Below are 22,996 nucleotides of genomic sequence, written 5' to 3' on the forward strand. Positions count from 1 at the left end.
CCGTTGACGTTGCAGATGGTTTTAGGGTATGTATACTATTCAGTGGACATCTAGGAACGCCAGGGAGTATATTTAAAAAAAAAAAATTGGTATATTTTGAAAAATAGACTTTTGGCCAGCTGGATTGATCAAATAACCTACCAAGCGACCTATCAATAAATAATAGCCCATTCCGATTTGCCATTTCTCTGCTCTTATTGTCTCTGCTCTTGGTAGCTCTGCTCGCTAAACGAAAAATTTGCATTGGAAAACAACAACAAAGTTAACAAGCTGATAAATCGTTGACGAGTTGGGAAATACCTCATTAAATTGGCCGAATTTTTACTATTCAACTGCATCAAGGCTGCCACATTATTTCCTTACTTGTTACACTATTTCGTAGTTGAAAAATGAACAAAGAACACGTCAATCTTAAATGCAACATTTGACACGCCACAGAAAAAGCTGTGTTGGCGCAAGTGATAGGCATCGCGACTACAACGCGTTCGGTTGCATGTTCGAGTTCCGCCAAAATTTCTTTACTTTTGTAAATTTTTATTTTTTTGTTTTTAATATTTTAATAATTTTTTAATTTCAATGTTGCCAATCCATTTAGTTTTTGGCAAGTGGTTTTCTATTCAGCACCGTCAAAGCAGAGGGCGAATAGAAATGGGCTAATGTCACAGCATGTGAAACAATGGAAAATAATTTTACGGGTTATGAAACAAATTAACACAATATTTTAGCGTGGATTTTCACCACTCACTGCGTTATAGAGTAAAGGGGGGCTAACTTCACATAAAAATTTAAAAACAAAATTTTCTAACGAACGAATAACTATCAAAGGAATATCGAAGCGTATCTATCATTATCGAACTATTATCACACGATTAGCGTTTTAAAAAATTAACAATTATTAGCTGGCGGCGCTAAGTTCATATAGAATTTAAAATAGTTTTTCTAACAAACGAATAACTATGAAACGAATATCGAAGCGTATCAATCATTATCAAACGCTTAGCGTTTTAAAAAATTAAAAATTATTAGTTGTGGGAGGGGGGGGGGGGGCTAACTTCATATATATATTAAAATTATTTTTCTAACAAACGAATAACTATCAAACGAATATCGAAGCGTATCAATCATTATCAAACTATTGGCGTTTTAAAAATTGAAAATTATTAGGTGGGGGAGGGGGGGGGGGCTAACTTAACATTGATATTTAACATTTTTATTTTTCTAACAAACTAATAACTATCAAACGAATGTCGCAGCGTATCAATCATTCTCAAACAATTATGAAACGGTTAGCGTTTTAAAAAATTAAAAATTATTAGTTGGGGGCTAGGTTAGGTTAGGTTGAATTGGCCGGCCCATGAGGATCTCACATAGACTGATTGAGTCCGTAGTGTTTGTTACCAGAAGTTTGTTTCACGGACCAAACTGAAAAACCCTATCAAAAACCAGGACCTATGTTATAAAATAACTCCGTCCTCTTGGCAAATACTAGAAGCTTCCTAGGACTTAAACTACTTGCTGCTTCTAGATCTGACAGCTGTATCACTCCTAATAGCAGGAGTCTTAGCCAGGCAAGTGCAGGGCACGAGCACAGAACGTGCTCGATCATTTCCCCCTCCAACCTGCACTTCCTACATCTGATATCAATGACCAAGCCTAATTTAAAGGCATGTGACGCCAGAAGGCAGTGTCCAGTCAGAATACCCGTCTTGAGTCTACAGTCCTCTCTTTTTAATGATAGAAACAACTTTGTTAGTCTAAGGTTGTAAGACCTACACATAATCTTGGACACTTTACAGCCCCACGCTTGAACCCACGCCTTTCCCGCTTGTTCGATCATGTGCACCTCTCGCCTTCGCTTAATCTCGCCCAGTCTAATTGGGACGTCTACGGAGCAAGCTTCAAGGGATGCGCCCTCTTTAGCTAGTTCGTCCGCTTTTTCATTCCCATCTATTCCCATATGCCCTGGGACCCAGTATAGACCGCTTCTCCCTGTCCCGATTCTCTCCAGGGACTGCTTACACTCTAACACACATTTAGGTGCTGTGGTATGCGAGATTATTGCCTTAATTTCTGCTTGACTGTCAATATAGAAGCTAACACGATTGAAGCTTGGGCTATTTTCTTCCAGGGTTTCTACTGCTTTGGTTGCGGCTAGTATTTCCGCTTAGAAAACGCTACAGTAATCCGGCAGCCTGTAGGATCTGTTTATTTCCGGATAATCACAGTATACCGCAGACCCTACTCCCTCCACTACTTTGGAACCATCTCTGTACACATGTATTGCCTCGTCCGCCATTTGTGCACCCTTGCGCCATCCGCTATTGTGGCATTAAGATCGCCCTCGAAGCGCAGATAGGGAATCAGGTAGTCTGTTCGTCTTGTGATTGATGACGCTATACTGCTATACTACTATGGCCATATGTTCGGCGCTCAAGCTGCCCCGAGGCACCGAGCCTGGTTGCGGTTGTTAATGCTATGTTCTTTGCTACCAGGTCTACAGGTGGAATGTGCAGAATGGCATACAGTACAGCAGTCGGGGTTGTCTTCAGGGCTCCCGTAATGCTAAGCATCGATAGTCTGCATACCCCCTCTAATTTTTTGAGGTATGTTGTTTTTTGTGTGGCTTTCCTCCAAACAAGAACTCCATAGTATAGAATAGGGCTTACACTGGCTGTAAAAACCCAATCGGAAAAGGGCGATAAGCCCCACGTACACCCCAGCATTCTTTTACATGCATAGAGTGCCGTTGAGGCTTTCTTGACCCTCTCCTCCACGTTGAGCTTCCATAACAGCTTACTGTCTAGCATGATTTCTAGATATTTTGTGCAAGGTTGTTCCTGTAAGGTCACATCTCTTAACATAGGCCTGGTCCAATTTGGGACCTTGTACCTCTTTGTAGACAATACCATATCCGTCTTCTCCGCATTGACTTTCAACCCGACATTAGATGCCCAGGTATGAATATCCTGAAGCGCCCGATCCATCAAAGAACTAATCGTTGGAAGGCACATTCCACTTGTGACAATTGCAGCGTCATCTGCGTAGGCCGTAAGTTTTACGGGTCCCTCATCGAATCGCCTGAGCAGTTGGTTGATGACCAGCGTCCACAGCAGAGGTGATAGCACCCGTCCCTGCGGCGTGCCCCTGTACACTGATTTCGTGCCCTCATACAATCCCCACAGTGATGTAATCTTTCTGCAATTTAACATGCATCCGATCGATCTGATTAAGGCAGGATGTACTTTAATGTAATTAAGACCATCCATAATCGCCCATTTTGAAACATTATTGAAAGCCCCGGCAATGTCCAAGAAGACTCCTAGAGCATACTCGTTATATTCCAGGGATTTCTCTATGCTTGTTGCCACCCTATGCAATGCGGTGTCTACCGACTTGCCTTTGGTGTGCGCATCCTGGTGTATCACTCTGATAATTTCACGCTTGTAGATCCTCAGTACATCCCTGTGTTCGTCCCGACACGCTTCGCTTTCCGCCGTCTTTGCGAGATCCTCAGTGGTGTAATTAGGCAGCATATATGAATGCAGCTGTTTCCTTACCATTACTACAGATCTCACCCGTCCTTCCGTTTGCGCGTAGTAAACGCCAAACCGGCGCGCGCTAAGTCCAGAAACATTTCTCCCCGATGAAAGCTACGGCTCCTGGATCAGCGCCAAGTCAAACGAACCCTCCTCAAGTGTTAGGAGGAGCTCGCTCGACGGAGGTTTATCTGTAGGACTGGCAGCATCATTGGCCTGTTTGTCCCCCTCCAGCACCTTCGCCGTGACGTCGTCATCCTCCTCTTGCGCTTTTGGTTTAGAGTATTCGAGTCCCCCTTCAGTCTCTCGTGACTGTTGTGCCGAGTGTTCCTCTGTGCGAGTCACAGCACCATTTGGCGGTTGGTCCTCTTCTAACACCTACGTGGTGAGGTCAGGGACCTCCACCTGTCTTTTTTTCCTTAGGCTTTTGAGGTCCTTTTCAACTTCGCCCACCTCTAGCGTGTCAGGGTTTTTATCCCCGGGACTTCTTTTCCTGAGTCGCATGTAAATTTGGCAGTGCCAAAGGAAATTTTGCCAAGCTGCGTGTACAAAATATCCTCTGACTGCTTGTTTATTTGGAAGATGTAGAACTGACCCTCCTCGGTAGGCCGAGATACAGTAAGTACCTTCCAATCCTGTGTCGGTATGTTCGGATTCTGATTCTGCAGAAGTCGCAGTGTATCCACCGACTTCATCACGCATGGTATCCATACCTTAACTGTTGGTACCGTGGGGATTTGCGCTTTATCCACTACCTCAAACCGCGCGTTCGTGCCTTGCCTTTGGAGGTTTGGAACCACTTCCTCCAGCCACCGCAAGCTCGCGATGTTCTCGCACGCTATCATCTTCACACCATTATACCATCCCCCCGAATCAAAGGTTGGAATGGGCTTACTTGGTTGTTCCCGCATCATCTTAAGCATTAACCTAATAAGCTCCCTTTCCACAGATCTCCACCTTTCAGTAGTAATTTCTCCGAAAGGACTGCTACGATCATAAAATAACAATAACATAAAATACAAATAACTGCGTGTTTTGTTGTCCCTTTAAAATGTCTACCTTCAAGTATTTTAAACGTGAAATAATACTTTCTTATATCGAAGGAGAAAAATTATTGGAGGCATTATCAACAGTTTTAAAAAAGAATTATCATGGATCAGAAGACAACTTATGTTTCATCCGCAATGATTTTCAAAGACATATTATTTCTACTTTTAATAAACGATGGACAGAAGATTCACGAAAAAAGGATACATTTTTAATGAAAAACAATAATTGGTTAGAATCAGAATATTCAGTAACTTTTCCGAACTCTGAAGTCGTTACAACCGAATCCACACCATCTACTTCTTCTGGAAAACGTGGGAGACCGTGCTTGTCTTATCCAGATTTGTCAGAATCCAGTAAAAGAAAAAAACTACAATGCTACTTAATGAATATGGATTTGAACACATCTATAATGCATACCTTTAAGGGTTACGTTCGATAGGAGCAGGAACAGAAGCTAAACTTGTGGAACATAAAGGTTTGCTGACAGTGAAAATAAGGCCTTATTCTCGAGTCTCATAGAAGACGTAAGGCAGACAAAAATGTTAACGGATGAAGAAGCATTGAGCATATTGATTGACTTCGATTTATCGAAAGCACAATATTTGTACTTGAGAAATTTAACGAACGAAAGAAAATGTTTTGTGTTTCCACCATATTACAAAGTGCAAGAAGTTGTAACTACTTGCTATCCACCATCTTCAGCTATAGAAATTACAGACACAAGTGCAAAAATAGTAAGACTTCAAGATTTATTAAATCTCACTGCACCTAGAATATTGGCAATAGATTCAGTGTATAGGAATGGATTGAATAACTTACTTCTATACAGTAAATGGGGCTGTGATGGCTCATCCCGTCAAAGCCAGTACAAACAAAAACTGACAGAAGAGTCTGAACTAATTTCTGATGCAAACGTATTTATCGCTTCTTTGGTGCCTATTAAGTTAATTAACGAGCTAACAGGTGATGTTGTTTGGCAAAATCCGGTACCTTCATCTGTTGGTTTTTGTCGATCTATATTAACAGAATTTAGCAAAGATACTGCCGAGAAAAAAAAGCTGTTGTGGATGAAATAAAAGATCAAATAATTTGTTTGGGGCCATCATTAATTAACAAAGAAGGTCAGAGCGCTGTGAAGTTAGCTCCCCAACTAATAATTTTTTAATTTATTAAAGCGCTAATCGTTTGATAATAATTGATACGCTTCGATATTCCTTTGATAGTTATTCGTTCGTTAGAAAAAAAATTTCAAAATTTTACGTGAAGTTAGCCTCCAATTGCTAATTTTTAACTTTTTAAAACGCGAATCGTTTGACAATGATTGATATGCTTCGATATTCGTTTGATTGTTATTCGTTCCTTAGAAAAAAAATATCAAAATTTTACGTGAAGTTGGCCCCTAATTGCTAATTTTTTAAATCGCTAATCGTTTGATAATGATTGATATGCTTCGATATTCGTTCGTTAGAAAACTTTTTTTTATTTCTATGTGAAGTTAGCCCCCCTATGTAATAATTTTTAATTTTTTAAAACGCTAATCGTTTGATAATAATTGATACGCTTCGAAATTCCTTTGATAGTTATTCGTTCGTTAGAAAAAAAATTTAAAAATTGTACATGAAGTTAGCCCCCAATTGCTAATTTTAAATTTTTTAAAACGCTAATCGTTTGATAATAATTGATACGCTTCGATATTCCTTTGATAGTTATTCGTTCGTTAGAAAAAAAATTTCAAAATTTTACGTGAAGTTAGCCTCCAATTGCTAATTTTTAACTTTTTATACGCTAATCGTTTGATAATGATTGACATGCTTCGATATTCGTTTGATTCTTATTCGTTCGTTAGAAAAAAAATTTCAAAATTTTACGTGAAGTTATCCCGCAATTTGCTAATTTTTAATTTTTTTATTCACTAATCGTTTGATAATGATTGACATGCTTCGATATTCGTTTGATTGTTATTCGTTCGTTAGAAACCTTTTTTTATTTCTATGTGAAGTTAGCCCCCCTAAGTAATAATTTTTAATTTTTTAAAACGCGAATCGTTTGATAATAATTGACATGCTTCGATATTCCTTTGATAGTTATTCGTTCCTTAGAAAAAATTTCAAAATGGGTGGCGTTTGCAACTCCAGAACTTCTAGGAAAGTGACACCGCCCAAGGCAGGAACTGCACTGGAGGGATGACGCAAAGGTATACATATATTCTGAAGTTGCAAACAGTACACAAGGGGACAGAGACTAAGATATTGTATCCATGCCCTGCTTGTGTGATGTTCCTGGAAAAGATAGGGGTAGATGGGGGCGGGAGCTGATGCTCGGCAATTCTTCTGACCGTGCTCCTATGACTGTAGTGATGGGTTGAGCGGCCGTAAAAGTAGGAGGCGCAGATCGGCGCGAGCAACAGCGGGCAGTAGATGTGGCCTGCAACGCAGCGTTACTGCTGGAGTGTAGCGGAGGTACGCTTCTGCGTGGGCCGCGGGACGTCGTTAGTCGTGAACAGCAGGGAGCCACAAATGTTTTGAAAATTTTTCGGGACGGGGAGTTGTGAAGTCGAGCCCTGAACATCCCGAAAGATGCAACCATCCTTTGCACGTGACACACTGGCATGAGAATGACCGTCGCAAAAAGATTATTTTCCAGCAGATGTAGCAGAACCACTTCCTTGGACCGGGGTTGGGTTCAATACTTCCCCCGAGAAGCAGGGTGTGGAGCAAACCAGCTGCAGGGAACTGCTCCGAGGATGACAATTGTGGGAGGGACGCAACAAATTAAATGGGGTTACACTTATGTGGCAGCCCTTGGTCGTGAAAAAAATTCCGAGTCACTCCGGTACGTAGAACCGGCTGCCTTGGGATTGATTTATCGCAATTACCTGTGTCAAGGGTGGACAAGAAACGTTGTAAACTTAACGAACGAATACAATTGTTTTTATACTGAAATATTTTTTGTTACATAAATAAAAGTCTAGTATATAAATAATAAATATAATAAAGATCTGTTTTTAATTTGATATACATCGCCATTACTGACTGCACTTTGGTATTGTATCCAACATTTTTAATGGAAATTGCCATGTCGTCATACAGCTCCCAACAACCATTATACTAGGTTCAAACACACACCAATTGGCAATTTATACTATTTGGGCAATTTATTACGCAATTTATCATATAATAAATTGTAATAACAAATTGCCAATTTAAAAAAAATTGCGTAATAAATTGTTTCAAACTGCAAATGCAACCTTGTATAGTGTGTTTATTGAGTAGATTTCAACGTCAGTTGCGCATGGCTGGACTATATGGTTGGCTCATCTCATCAGCTGATTTTATGTCTTTCATTTCACTGGAGTAGGGATTGTCAAAAGAAGATGGCAAACTCAAAATAAAACCAAAACATTGAACACATTTTCTTACAACACACAAAAATTTCAAAGTTTTATGTTTTCATTCCATTTCATTCGCCTAATACCAACACGGACATTTTGACATTCTGAACAAAGGTATGTTCTTGCTGTAGAGATGAGCCAACCAGCTATCAAATTACTATTGTGTAAGCTAAATCGAGTTGTATGAACAGCACTCAATTCAAATCGAAATTTCCTCAATTTATTTTTCTGTTTGAACATAGTATTAGCCTTCTTCACGTAAGTAGTAAAATGTTTGCCAGCATAGTATATTAAACCTTTAAATCTGAAATTAATTGTTTTAAATCAATAATCAGGTGAACATCTAATTCTTGGTTTTCAATAGGTGAAATTTACCCACAAACTTGGCAAATGAAAATGGCTTGTCATGCAACGTCGAATGCGGTTTGACTACAAAGTGACATTTAAATCTGTCGCAATTTGTTAAAACAACTGTCGAGATAAGATAATGCTCATAAATGGACCTAAAATTTGAAAGCTATCAGCATCTCATCAGAGTGACTTACTATATTTTGTAGCAGCCATTTAACGCTAGGGTTATCAATAAAAAATATTGGAAGACCTCTTATCTGTGGAGAAGCAAAAGCATCACCGTTATCTTAACTCGAGATAAGTTGTTGTGTTGTTGGTTGTATGGCAGATTTGACATTAAAATTTCATTTGCCACCATGTTGGCAATTTATTTTCTTTTGCCAACTGGCGACCCACGGTGGGGTATTTATCAATCTAGCTGGCCAAAATTAAAACAAGAGTTATTTCTGTTCAAAAAGTGATTGTCTCACTTCATTGTTATGAACGGAAATATTTGACAGTAAATTCACGGTGTTCCGGGCAGAATTACAATGGATCGGGCCTCCGGTTTCGGATGCACCCGGGGTAATTTTTTGGCATTACATGAGACATGTCAATATGGGTATCAAACGAAAAGTATTTTACTCCGTATTTCCATTGTGATTTTTTAGAAGAGTTGCCACTTAGGGTTGCCACCTCACCTTCTTTTTTATATTTATCTATATATCCACTACCATCTCAAAAACGGCTTAACCGCATCCGTTTTTTATTATACTTCGAAACAAACACAAGCTTATGTATTGCCAAAAAATTACTGACATGATAATTCATGAAAAAAAGATATATCTTTTTGTTTGCAAGGTTTTTAAAAAGTTTTATAGTGAAAAGTAGTAGTTTAACTTAGTTAAAACATGCGGTATAAAAAATGTAACATATGAATTAAAAACACATTTACCTGTCCTAAAAGAAAATGTAACTAGATTTGATTAAGGCTTAACAAGTGAACAAGTATTTAGATTAGAAGGTACATTGCTTTTTAATCAAAAAATACTTCGAACTTCACACAATTTTTATACAACTTTAGATGTGCGCGGTTAGCTCCGTTGACGTTGCAGATGGTTTTAGGGTATGTATACTATTCAGTGGACATCTAGGAACGCCAGGGAGTATATTTAAAAAAAAAATTGGTATATTTTGAAAAATAGACTTTTGGCCAGCTGGATTGATCAAATAACCCACCAAGCGACCTATCAATAAATAATAGCCCATTCCGATTTGCCATTTCTCTGCTCTTATTTTCTCTGCTCTTGGTAGCTCTGCTCGCTAAACGAAAAATTTGCATTGGAAAACAACAACAAAGTTAACAAGCTGATAAATCGTTGCCGAGTTGCGAAATACCTCATTAAATTGGCCGAATTTTTACTATTCAACTGCATCAAGGCTGCCACATTATTTCCTTACTTGTTACACTATTTCGTAGTTGAAAAATGAACAAAGAACACGTCAATCTTAAATGCAACATTTGACACGCCACAGAAAATGCTATGTTGGCGCAAGTGATAGGGATCGCGACTACAACGCGTACGGTTCGAGTTCCGCCAAAATTTCGTTACTTTTGTAAATTTTTATTTTTTTGTTTTTAATATTTTAATAATTTTTTAATTTCAACGTTGCCAATCCATTTAGTTTTTTGCAAGTGGTTTTCTATTCAGCACCGTCAAAGCAGAGGGCGAATAGAAATGGGCTAATGTCACAGCATGTGAAACAATGGAAAATAATTTTACGGGTTATGAAACAAATGAACACAATATTTTAGCGTAGATTTTCACCACTCAGTGCGTTATAGAGTAAAGGGGTGCTAACTTCACATACAAATTTAAAAACAAAATTTTCTAACGAACGAATAACTATCAAAGGAATATCGAAGCGTATCTATCATTATCGAACTATTATCACACGATTAGCGTTTTAAAAAATTAACAATTATTAGCTGGAGGCGCTAAGTTCACATAGAATTTAAAATTGTTTTTCTAACAAACGAATAACTATGAAACGAATATCGAAGCGTATCAACCATTATCAAACGATTAGCGTTTTAAAAAATTAAAAATTATTAGGTGGGGGGAGGGGGGGGGGGGGCTAACTTAACATTGGTATTTAAAATTTTTATTTTTCTAACAAACTAATAACTATCAAACGAATGTCGCAGCGTATCAATCATTCTCAAACAATTATGAAACGGTTAGCGTTTTAAACAATTAAAAATTATTAGTTGGGGGCTAGGTTAGGTTAGGTTCAATTGGCCGGTCCATGAGGACCTCACATAGACTGATTGTGTCCGTAGTGTTACCAGAAGTTTTTTTCATTTCTTTTTCATTCCCATCTATTCTCATATGCCCTGGGACCCAATATAGATGTATGCTTCTCTGTTATTGCTACCGCAATATAATTTACAATTTTACTTCATGCTAATGGGGTGCACCCTAATTTATCTTTATACAAATGCAACTTTGGATCATTTATATTTCTTACATATGTATACATATTCATGAATTCTCACTTAAATATTCGAATCCTCTCATTTGCTCATATTATAGCGCACATATGTACGTGTATACATCCCCATTTGCTTGTAAATATATTCCGTTAGAGTTAAACTGAATTGATTAGAAGAACAAATTATAACATTCACAAATTGACATCGCCGAGAAAACATCAAATTTTAATATTGTCAAATAAATCCATTAATAGCAAGTAATACTTATTTCCTTTGAGTTTCATTTGCTAGGATTAGTCGCTACATTTGTTTAAAATTTGTTTTCTCGGTGTCATTTACAAAATGCCGCTTACAAGAAACGCAAAAAAGCTAACAGGAAGCTCAGAATCCATAAGTGAACACTCGGACGCGGAAGAACAACAGGGACCAGGTATGGATGAAGCACAGCAAGAAGCTGCAGGTGGAAGTCATCCAATAGCGCTTCCTGCTGATCAAATAGCGTTATTGGTGTCCAGCATTAAATCGCTTCGTGAATGTGTCGAGGAGTTGCGAATTGACGCCACCCGTAGTAAGCATGTGGTCGGAGACAGCTCTGCCAACGCTGTTCGGTCCCACAATGCTCAGCCACCGCTACAAACGTCACCGCAAACGCAATCGTCAGCAGAGCAGCTACGCCCGCATGTTGTTCAGCAGCCAGCACCGACACAGCAGCCACTATCGTCAACGTTCTTAACAACACAGCAATCTTCGTCGTCAATCCATATGCCAACTTATTCGACGTCACAATTCCAGCAGCCGCTGCCGTCATCAACGTATTTAACATCGCAGAGACATCTGCCTTCGTCATCAATACATATACCACCACAAATACAACAGCCTTTGTCATCTACATATTTGCCAACACGAATGCTGCCAACGCAAACATTCAATACAGGTACGTTAACATTTATGGACAATTCTGCCGCCAAGCTTTTTCCGTTGCCAAATTTTGATGGTAATCCGGAAGACTGGCCACTTTTCTTAGCCAATTATAATGACACAACCATGGAGTTTCAATATAGTAACAGACAAAATCTGATGCGCCTTCACAAAGCCTTGCAAGGCGCCGCGAAACGAGCAGTTACGTCGCTGCTAATATATCCCGAAGATGTTCCAAAGGTTATTCAAGAACTTGAGTTTAACTTTGGCCGTCCTGAGTTATTAATAAAAGCCCAATTACAGAGGGTACAGAGGTTTACATCTATAGATAAGAGTCGGTTAGATCAGATTTTAGATTTTTCTAACCGCACCAGAAATATGGTTGAATTTTTTAAGTCGGCAAGATGTGCTCATCATCTAATAAATCCTACATTGCTTGAGTGTTTAGTTGCGAAATTGCCTCCATCGAAGCAATACGAGTGGAGTCAGCGCGCGGCAGGTATTACCCCCTTTCCTACCGTAGAAAATTTTGCGGAATGGCTTAGTGAAATTGCCAAATTTGTGTCATTGTTGCCAGGTGTGTCGGATGTATCGCTCCGCTCCATCCAAGCCAACGTTATGCAGGCAGCGTCGACTACGCAGTCAAAGAGCGTTATTCGTTCTAGTGCAAATAATGCACGTTGTGTATTGCATAACAAAGAAGTGCAGCCGGAAACGAAGGGTGTATGTTTAAAATGTAGTCAGCCTCATAAAATAGGTGAATGTAAACAATTTCTTTCGCTTGATCTCCCAACAAAGTGGAGCTTTGTCAAAAATAATCATTTGTGTTTTGGTTGCTTGCGCAAAGGCCATAGTTTAGGCAATTGCCGCCAACGTAAAGAATGTACGGTTGATGGTTGTAAGCGCATGCATCACACGTCGCTACATCAAAGTGCATCCGAATCCGCTCCCGTGGCCACCGAAGAGGTAGAACGTGTTTTAAACTGTTCCTCTGATGGGCAGTCGACACTTTTTAAAATCGTGCCCATCACATTATACGGTCCAAACGGAAAGTTGTCTGCATACGCAATGTTCGACGAAGGGTCGTCAATCACGTTATTAGAAGAAAATATTGCCAACCAATTAGGTCTTCGTGGTAGGACCATGCCACTTACATTGCAGTGGTATGGCGAAAGTCAAGTCAAAGAACAGTCCAGAGAAGTATCGGTTGCCATTAAGGGTAGCACAACAGAGTTTTATCTTAAAAAAGTACATACAGTCAAGTCACTGAATTTGCCAAATCAAACTTTTGATAAACAACAATTTGCACATTTGCAGTCTTTGCCAATAAAAAGTTATACAAACGTTAAGCCGGTATTGTTGTTAGGTCTGGACAACAGTTACCTTGGTATAGGTGACAGCACGGTAGAGGCAGGTCCGAAGCAACCAATTGCTACAGCCACGCGATTGGGGTGGGTGGTGTATGGACCCCGCCAACATAAGCAAGTTTCGCAACCAAGAGTGTTGCACGTTCGTCAGTCACAGTCATTACAAGAGTTGCATAGGTTAGTGCAAGAGCACTATTCGGTAGAGAACTTTGGGGTACGTAGTACGAACGTCGTGATGGAGTCAGATGATGACCGTAGAGCAAGGGCCATTTTACAAAACACCACTAAAGAAATTGGTAAAAAATACGAAGTAGGTTTGTTATGGCGAAGTGATACAACAATACTACCGCCTAGTTATGATATGGCTTGTCATCGTTTAAAAAATCTGGAGACACGAATGCTCAAGGATGTTAGTTTTGCTGAGAGATATAAAAACGAGATAGACGCATATATAAGTAAAGGTTACGCCCGGCCATTGCGACAGGAAGAAAGGTTAAAGTCAAGACCTACTACCTGGTATTTGCCGCATTTTGGGGTGGTTAATCCCCATAAACCAAACAAATTACGTATTGTTTTCGACGCCGCGGCCGCCACCTCCAATGTTTCCTTAAATTCAGTTTTGTTAAAAGGTCCTGACCATGCGAAACCACTCATTGCCATTATTCACAAATTCCGACAGGGTGTCGTGGCAGTAGCAGCCGACATTCAAGAGATGTTTTCGCAGGTGAAAATAAGAGATGACGATCAAAGTTCGCAGCGATTTTCGTGGCGGAACGGTGATCCGACAAAGCCGATTCAGACATATGTAATGTCGTCAATGATTTTCGGAGCAATTTGTTCTCCATGCTGTGCCGAATTTGTTAAAAATACAAACGCTGCCAGGTTTAAGTCAACCATGCCACAGGGTTCCGCAGCCGTAATTCACAATATGTATGTCGATGATTTAGTAATCAGCTTTAACGATCCCACTGAAGCCGAGAAAGTCGTTAAAGAAGCCATTGTCATAAGTTTAGCCGCTGTTTCAAATTACGAAACTTTTTGTCAAACGATAAGACACTTCAAAGTATACTATGTGGTGAAATAGAGACGCCGATGACGTTCGTGAACATGGAGCACGAGCCTACTGTAGATAAGGTCTTGGGTATGTTTTGGAACACACTCAATGATTCTTTCGAATTCCACATCAAATTTCATAAAATTGCTCGAGATGTGTTGAGCGGTAACCGTCCACCAACGAAGCGTGAACTTTTAGGTATCGTAATGGCAATTTACGATATATTTGGACTTTTAGCCAATGTTACCATCTACATGAAGCTGCTTCTACAATCACTCTGGAAATGTCAAACACAGTGGGACGATCCACTACCACAACAGCTCAATCACCAATGGATATCATGGTGGGAAAGTTTTCAAAATGTGTCGTCATTTTCCGTACCAAGGTGCTACTCACCCGTACTAATGTCAGCTGATAAAATCCAGCTGCACGTGTTCGTCGACGCTAGCTCAAGTGCATATGCAGCCGTTGCCTATTTGCGTATGTGCAAAGATAGTACCCTTGATGTCGCCTTTGTTGCAGCTAAAGCACGATGCGCTCCGCTGAAAGGTATGACGGTACCTCGTCTAGAGCTTCAGGCAGCTGTCTTAGGGTGCCGTTTGTCGAAATCCGTACAAGATTGCCATGAATTTAACATTGATAAAATCGTCTATTGGAGTGACTCTAAAACAGTGCTGTTGTGGATCAGGTCAACCACACGGGAGTATAAACAATTTGTCGCATGCAGAGTAGCTGAAATTCTTGCTTTAACAGAACCGTGTCGGTGGAGGTGGGTACCAACATCGCTAAATGTGGCTGACGATGCCACACGAGGTAAACCTGTGTCAGAAATTAATCCAAACGGTAGATGGATAAAGGGACCAGACTTTTTACGATCCGGAGAGGAAGAATGGCCGCCAGAACCCGCTGATTTCACATCCGATAAATGCGCCAACGAAGAGAAAAAGAACATTATGTTACTCATGTTGCCAAAAGATGAGTATATCTTGAATTTAAATAAATTTTCATCTTTCTTTAAGGTACTAAGAGTCATGGGTTGGGTACTGAGATTTATACACAATGTCAAAAGTTGTCAACGACGTACAGGGGAACTGAAACCTTTCGAAATTGCTGAATCAGAAAATGCCATATGTCATCGTATCCAGGAGGAAGAATTCGCTGCCGAACTTCTCCAATTGCAATCCAAACAAAGAGTCGATAAGACCAGTCACATTTACGGACTAACCCCATTTCTTGATGCCGATGGGTTAATAAAGGTCAACGGTCGTATCGATGCAGCATTTTGTCTCCCAGTATCAGCTCGTCGTCCAGTTATATTGCCGCAAAATCACTATTTCACTCGCTTGATCGTTGATCATTTCCATAAAATGTTTCACCACCAAAACGACAACTTAACCATAAACGAAGTCAGGCAAAAGTACTGGGCACCGCACATCCCCTCGGTATTGAAGTCCGTAAAAAGATCATGTCCAACGTGTAAAATGAACGCCGCAAAGCCTAATACGCCAATGATGGGACAATTGCCAATCGACCGTTTAACGCCATATACTCGCCCTTTTAGTTACACAGGGGTCGACTATTGTGGTCCATTCCAAATAGCCATTGGTCGACGACGTGAAAAACGTTGGGTCGCTCTATTCACTTGTCTCACCGTGCGAGCTATACATCTGGAGGTGGCAGAAGATTTGTCTACCGATTCATTTCTGATATGTTTACGAAACTTTGTCAACAGAAGGGGAACGCCAATCCGAATTAGAAGTGACAACGGTACTAATTTTGTTGGCGCCCAGAAAATCCTGCAGTCCGGGAACAGCCTATTTGATTTCAACAGGATCGAACAAGAGTGTACGAAGCGTGGCATTGAATGGGTATTTAATTGTCCTGCCAATCCATCAGCTGGCGGGTGCTGGGAAAGGTTAGTACGTTGCGTAAAACGTCTGCTTTACCACGTCCTAAAAGAAGTGTCACCACGTTTGGAAACCTTTAGAAGTACGCTCATCGAAGCGGAAAACATATTAAATAGTCGCCCTCTTACGGATGTTCCCGTATCTCCGAATGACCCGGAGCCGTTAACCCCAAACCACTTCCTATTGGGTAGCCTTAATTCTACTCAAACGCCGAATGTCGAGGAAGAACATACATGTCTACGAAAACAATACAGAATATCGCAAGCTTTAAAAGACAAATTATGGAAGAAATGGGTAAGAGAATATTTGCCATCATTACTACGCCGACCCAAATGAAGAGAGAAGGTGGAACCTTTAAAGCCAGGCCAGGTTGTCATCGTTTGCGATTCTGGTCCACCCCGTAGCCAATGGATAAAAGGTATAATAAAAGACGTAGTCACTGCTAAAGACGGCCAAGTTAGAACCGCATTAGTACAAACCAGCCAGGGCGTATTACGACGACCAGCCAATAAGCTAGCCGCATTTGATGTTTGTGAATCCTCTTAGTGATTCACCTGGAGGTGGAATGTTATTGCTACCGCAATATAATTTACAATTTTACTTCATGCTAATGGGGTGCACCCTAATTTATCTTTATACAAATGCAACTTTGGATCATTTATATTTCTTACATATGTATACATATTCATGAATTCTCACTTAAATATTCGAATCCTCTCATTTGCTCATATTATAGCGCACATATGTACGTGTATACATCCCCATTTGCTTGTAAATATATTCCGTTAGAGTTAAACTGAATTGATTCGAAGAACTGTGCAAATTATAACATTCACAAATTGACACCGCCGAGAAAACATCAAATTTTAATATTGTCAAATAAATCCATTAATAGCAAGTAATACTTATTTCCTTTGAGTTTCATTTGCTAGGATTAGTCGCTACATTCTCCCTGTCCCGATTCTCTCCAGAGACTGCTCACACTCTAACACGTATTTAGATGCTGTGCTATGCGAGATTATTGCCTTAATTGCTGCTTGACTGTCAATATAAAAGTTAACACGGTTGCAGCTTAAACTATTCTCTTCCAGGGTTTCTACTGCTTTGGTTACGGCTAATATTTCCGCTTGGAAAACACAGACCCTACTCCTTCCACTACTTTGGAACAATCTGTGTACACATGTATCGTTGGGGGCTAACTTCACGTAAAATTTTGAATTTTTTTTCTAACTAACGAATATCGAAGCGTGTCAATCATTATCAAACGATTAGCGTTTTAAAAAATTAAAAATTATTATTTGGGGGGACTTCACCTGGAAATATAAAATTCAAATATATATTTAAAATTTTTTTTCTAACAAACGAATAAGTGTCAAAGGAATATCGAAGCGTATCACTCATTATCAAACGATTATCGTTTTAAAAACTTTAAAATTATTAGTTGGGGGGGCTAACTTCAAGTATATATTTACAATTTTTTTCTAACAAACGAATAACTATCAAACGAATATCGAAGCGTATTAATCATTAACAACCGATTATTAAACGATTAGCGTTTTAAAAAATTAAAAATTATTAGTGGGGGGGGGGGGGGGGGGGGGGGCTAACTTCACTTATAAATTTTATATTTTTTTTTCCAACAAACGAATAACTATCAAACGAATATCGAAGCGTATCACTCATTATCAAGCAATTAGCGTTTTAAAAATTAAAAATTATTAGTTGGGGGGGGCTAACTTCACATAGATATTTAAAACGAATAGGTTAGGTTAGGTTGAACTGGCCGGTCCATGAGAACCTCACATAGACTGATTGAGTCCGTAGTGTTACCAGAAGTTTGTTTCACGGACCAAACTGAAAAACCCTATCAAAAACCAGGACCTATGTTATAAAATAACACCGTCCTCTTGGCAAATACTAGAAGCTTCCTAGGACTTAAACCACTTGCTGCTTCTAGATCTGACAGCTGTATCACTCCTAATAGCAGGAGTCTTAGCCTTGCAAGTGCAGGGCACGAGCACAGAACGTGCTCGATAATTTCCCCCTCCAACCTGTACTTCCTACATCTGCTATCAATGACCAAGCCTAATTAAAAGGCATGCGACGCCAGAAGGCAGTGTCCAGTCAGAATACCCGTCATGAGTCTACAGTCCTCTCTTTTTAATGATAGAAACAACTTTGTTAGTCTAAAGTTGTAAGACCTACACATAATCTTGGACACTTTACAGCCCCACGCCTTTCCCGCTTGTTCGATCATGTGCACCTCTCGCCTTCGCTTAATCTCGCCCAGTCTAATTGGGACGTCTACGGAGCAAGCTTCAAGGGATGCGCCCTCTTTAGCTAGTTCGTCCGCTTTTTCATTCCCATCTATTCCCATATGCCCTGGGACCCAGTATAGACCGCTTCTCCCTGTCCCGATTCTCTTCAGGGACTGCTTACACTCTAACAAGCATTTAGATGCTGTGGTATGCGAGATTATTGCCTTAATTGCTGCTTGACTGTCAATATAGAAGCTAACACGATTGAAGCTTGGGCTATTTTCTTCCAGGGTTTCTACTGCTTTGGTTACGGCTAGAATTTCCGCTTGGAAAACGCTACAGTAATCCGGCAGCCTGTAGGATCTGTTTATTTCCGGATCATCACAGTATACCGCAGACCCTACTCCCTCCACTACTTTGTAACCATCTCTGTACACATGTATTGCCTCGTCCGCCATTTGCGCACCCTTGCGCCAACCATCCACCTCTATTGTGGCCTTACGATCTCCCTCGAAGCGCAGATAGGGAATCAGGTTGTCTGTTCGGCTTGTGATTGATGACGCTATACTACTATGGCCATATGGTCGGCGCTCAAGCTGCCCCGAGGCACCGAGCCTGGTTGCGGTTGTTAATGCAATGTTCTTTGCTACCAGGTCTACAGGTGGAATGTGCAGAATGGCATACAGTGCAGCAGTCGGGTTTGTCTTCAGGGCTCCCGTAATGCTAAGCATCGATAGTCTGCATACCCCCTCTAATTTTTTGAGGTATGTTGTTTTTTGTGTGGCTTTCCACCAAACAAGAACTCCATAGTATAGAATAGGGCTTACACTGGCTGTAAAAACCCAATAAGAAAAAGAGGGCGATAAGCCCCACGTACACCCCAGCATTCTTTTACATGCATAGAGTGCCGTTGAGGCCTTCTTGACCCTCTCCCCAACGTTGAGCTTCCATGACAGCTTACTGTCTAGCATGATTTCTAGATATTTTGTGCAAGGTTGTTCCTGTAAGGTAACCTCATTGGCCTGGTCCAATTTGGGACCTTGTACCTCTTTGTAGACAAGACCATATCCGTCTTCTCCGCATTGACTTTCAACCCGACATTAGATGCCCAGGTATGAATATCCTGAAGCGCCCGATCCATCAAAGAACTAATCGCTGGAAGGCACATTCCACTTGTGACAATTGCAACGTCATCTGCGTAAGCCGTAAGTTTTACGGGTCCCTCATCGAATCGCCTGAGCAGTTGGTTGATGACCAGCGTCCACAGCAGAGGTGATAGCGCCCGTCCTTGCGGCGTGCCCCTGTCCACTGATTTCGTGGCCTCATACAATCCCCACAGTGATGTAATCTTTCTGCAATGTAACATGTATCCGATCCATCTGATTAAGGCAGGATGTACTTTAATGTAATTAAGACCATCCATAATCGCCCATTTTGAAACATTATTGAAAGCCCCGGCAATGTCCAGGGATTTCTCTATGCTTATTACCACCCTATGCAATGCGGTGTCTACCGACTTGCCTTTGATGTACGCATGCTGTATTGTGGAGAGCAGCTTTTCATCCACGTTGTACCTTATGTACACATCTATTAGCCTCTCAAAGGTTTTGAGCAGAAACGATGTTAAACTAATGGGTCTATAATCTTTGGGATACACGTGACCGATCTTCCCCGCCTTTGGTAGGAAAGCTACACGAGCAGTTCTTCAAGAGTGCGGTACATGATTCAGCCTTATGCACCCATTGAATATTATTTTAAGCCATTCCACGACCGCCATACTTGAAATTTGTAGCATGGCCGGGAATACACCGTCTGGTCCCGGCGATTTAAACTTATAAAACGTTTTCACTGCCCATTCTATCTTGGTAGCGGTCACCAGGCCCGGCACTACTAGCTCCGTGATCGAAGTGTGAGTAATGTCTGCTGGCTCTTCTAAACCGTCTCCCGATGGGAAATGTGTGTCGAGAAGCACCTCAAGGGATTCCTCACTATTACGTGACCATTCCCCGTTCTCTTTCTTTATTAGTCCCTGGACTATGTTTCCCCTTGCTAGGACTTTTTTCAACCGTGCTGTTCCGCTGAAGCACTCTATGCCCGTACAGAAACTTTTCCATGAGTTTCCTTTCACCCTGATAATTTCACGCTTGTAGATCCTCAGTACATCCCTGTGTTCGTCCCGACACGCTTCGCTTTCCGCCGTCTTTGCGAGATTAAACATTTCTATTACTGGATATTGGACCCCTGTATGTAGGAGCATTTCCCCTGTTGGCTATCTGCAAATTGGTTTGCAGGATCTAATAAAATAGAGATTCGCCTCTTTCGTTCGTATCTGCTCCTCCCCACGCATTTTGGTGCCCATTTGAATCTGCGCCTATGACCAACCGCCCTTTGCGCCCTTCCTCCTGTACTAGCCTTTTGCACTCCATCGGTGGAACCTCCGCAGCATGGGCCATGTAGCAGGGCGCCAGAATAAATGCCTGCTTATTCTTTTGCTCAACGGCCACCGCTACGAGGTCCTCAGTGGCATATATGAATGCAGCTGTTTCCTTACCATTACTGCAGCTCTCACCCGTCCTTCCGTTTGCGCGTAGTAAACGCCAAACCGACGCGCGCTAAGTCCAGAAACATTTCCTCCCGATGAAAGCTACGGCTCCTGGATCAGCGCCAAGTCAAACGAACCCTCCTCAAGTGTTAGGAGGAGTTCGCTCGACGGAGGTTTATCTGTAGGACTCGCAGCATCATTGGCCTGTTTGTCCCCCTCCAGCACCTTCGTCGCGACGTCGTCATCCTCCTCTTGCCCTTTTGGTTTAGAGTATTCGAGTCCCCCTTCAGCCTCTCGTGACTGTTGTGCCGAGTGTTCCTCTGTGCGAGTCACAGCACCATTTGGCGGTTGGTCCTCTTCTAACACCTACGTGGTGAGGTCAGGGACCTCCACCTGTCTTTTTTCCTTTAGGCTTTTGAGGTCCTTTTCAACTTCGCCCACCTCTAGCGTGTCAGGGTTTTTATCCCCGGGACTTCTTTTCCTGAGTCGCATATAAATTTGGCAGTGCCAAAGGAAATTTTGCCAAGCTGCGTGTACAAAATATCCTCAGACTGCTTGTTTATTTGGAAGATGTAGAACTGACCCTCCTCGGTAGGCCGAGATACAGTAAGTACCTTCCAATCCTGTGTCGGTATGTTCGGATTCTGATTCTGCAGAAGTCGCAGTGTATCCACCGACTTCATCACGCATGGTATCCCTACCTTAACTGTTGGTACCGTGGGGATTTGCGCTTTATCCACTACCTCAAACCGCGCGTTCGTGCCATGCCTTTGGAGGTTTGGAACCACTTCCTCCAGCCACCGCAAGCTCGCGATGTTCTCGCACGCTATCATCTTCACACCATTATACCATCCCCCCGAATCAAAGGTTGGAATGGGCTTACTTGGTTGTTCCCGCATCATCTTAAGCATTAAGCTAATAAGCTCCCTTTCCACAGATCTCCACCTTTCAGTAGTAATTTGTCCGAAAGGTCAACGATCAACCAGCGCCACAGTCAGTGACTGCTTTGCCACATCACTCATCTTCTCGGGAAAACCCGGAGTCTTAGTGTTATCTCCCTTTGACACCTTCGAGAAAGCCGGCGTCTTAGCTTTAACTCCCTTTAGCGCCTCCGAGAAAGCCTGAGTCTTAGCGTTATCTCCCTTTGACGTATCTCCTACTTCCGAATTTGGAACTTCCCTCTGACTCGCAGCTTTCGAGGTAGTTGCTACCTCGCTATTGGGGCTGTCTTGCAGCTTTGGGCCTACTTGTCTTGTCTATGCGACTGCTCTGCCTCGCGGCTCTGGGACTGGGTCCTTTCTGCCTCTTGAAAGCAGGCTTGTCGCTTTCCGCCGAACATTGCCTCTTCATTCTGACATTCGACGCTGCATTCTGCTCGTACTGATTGCAGAACCCAGGGTTTCTCGCAGCAAACCTTTTGAACTGCCTTCGACCTACTTCTACCGCCTCATGGGCCCATTCCAAGTTCTCTATCTCCACTTCTTTGGGGTCGAATACTGCTCCCAAGTGTTGTACAATTCTTAGTGCTGCAGGGTACTGCGAGAGAGCTCTTTTACTTCCTCTGTTCCGTACCCTTCTCCACTCTTCTACTCCGTTTTCATTATTGTGTTTCTCCAACACGGAGTTCATTGAAGCAGTGTTACATACATATATATTGCATGCATTCTAAACGTTTCTCACGCTGCAGTGCATTCGACACTCTGCTTATGTCGTAAGTATGAATGTGATTATAATAAGCAATGTCAACATAATTACGTTTCCACAGGCAGGCAAGCAAGCGAAGCGCGTGCAATATATGAGCGACGCTTATGCACCAGCGACCGTGCGAACGGTTGCTATGTACAAACGTTTACATCGTTCATGCAATATGTATGTACGTATGTTTAGTATATAGGAACTTTAGTACGTAATAATTTTTTTAGAATATTTTAGTATAAATAAGCCGAAATTTTGTGAATAAAGTGAATTCAATCTTGGTGCCGTTTCAATGGCACTTCGCTAATTCATTTTCTTATTATTGGCAACCTACATGGCGATCCTGCCATACTGCTAAAAATAAACCGGCAGTCTCCTTATCATATTTTGCGCTGCTGAATTAAATCGGCAGCCTCCCTCGTCTGCTGCTTGAAATATAGACAGACTTCCT

General features: G+C 41.4%; 1 protein-coding gene across 1 annotated transcript in view; it reads left to right on the forward strand.

Annotated features, from left to right (window-relative positions):
* TfIIB (transcription factor IIB) overlaps nucleotides 1-22,996 on the forward strand; it is a 668,905-nt gene that overhangs the window by 627,676 nt on the left and 18,233 nt on the right. The gene's annotated exons all lie outside the window — the stretch shown is intronic.

The sequence above is a fragment of the Eurosta solidaginis genome, chromosome 2 (assembly GCF_040869045.1).
Source record: "Eurosta solidaginis isolate ZX-2024a chromosome 2, ASM4086904v1, whole genome shotgun sequence".
Classification (NCBI taxonomy): domain Eukaryota; kingdom Metazoa; phylum Arthropoda; class Insecta; order Diptera; family Tephritidae; genus Eurosta; species Eurosta solidaginis.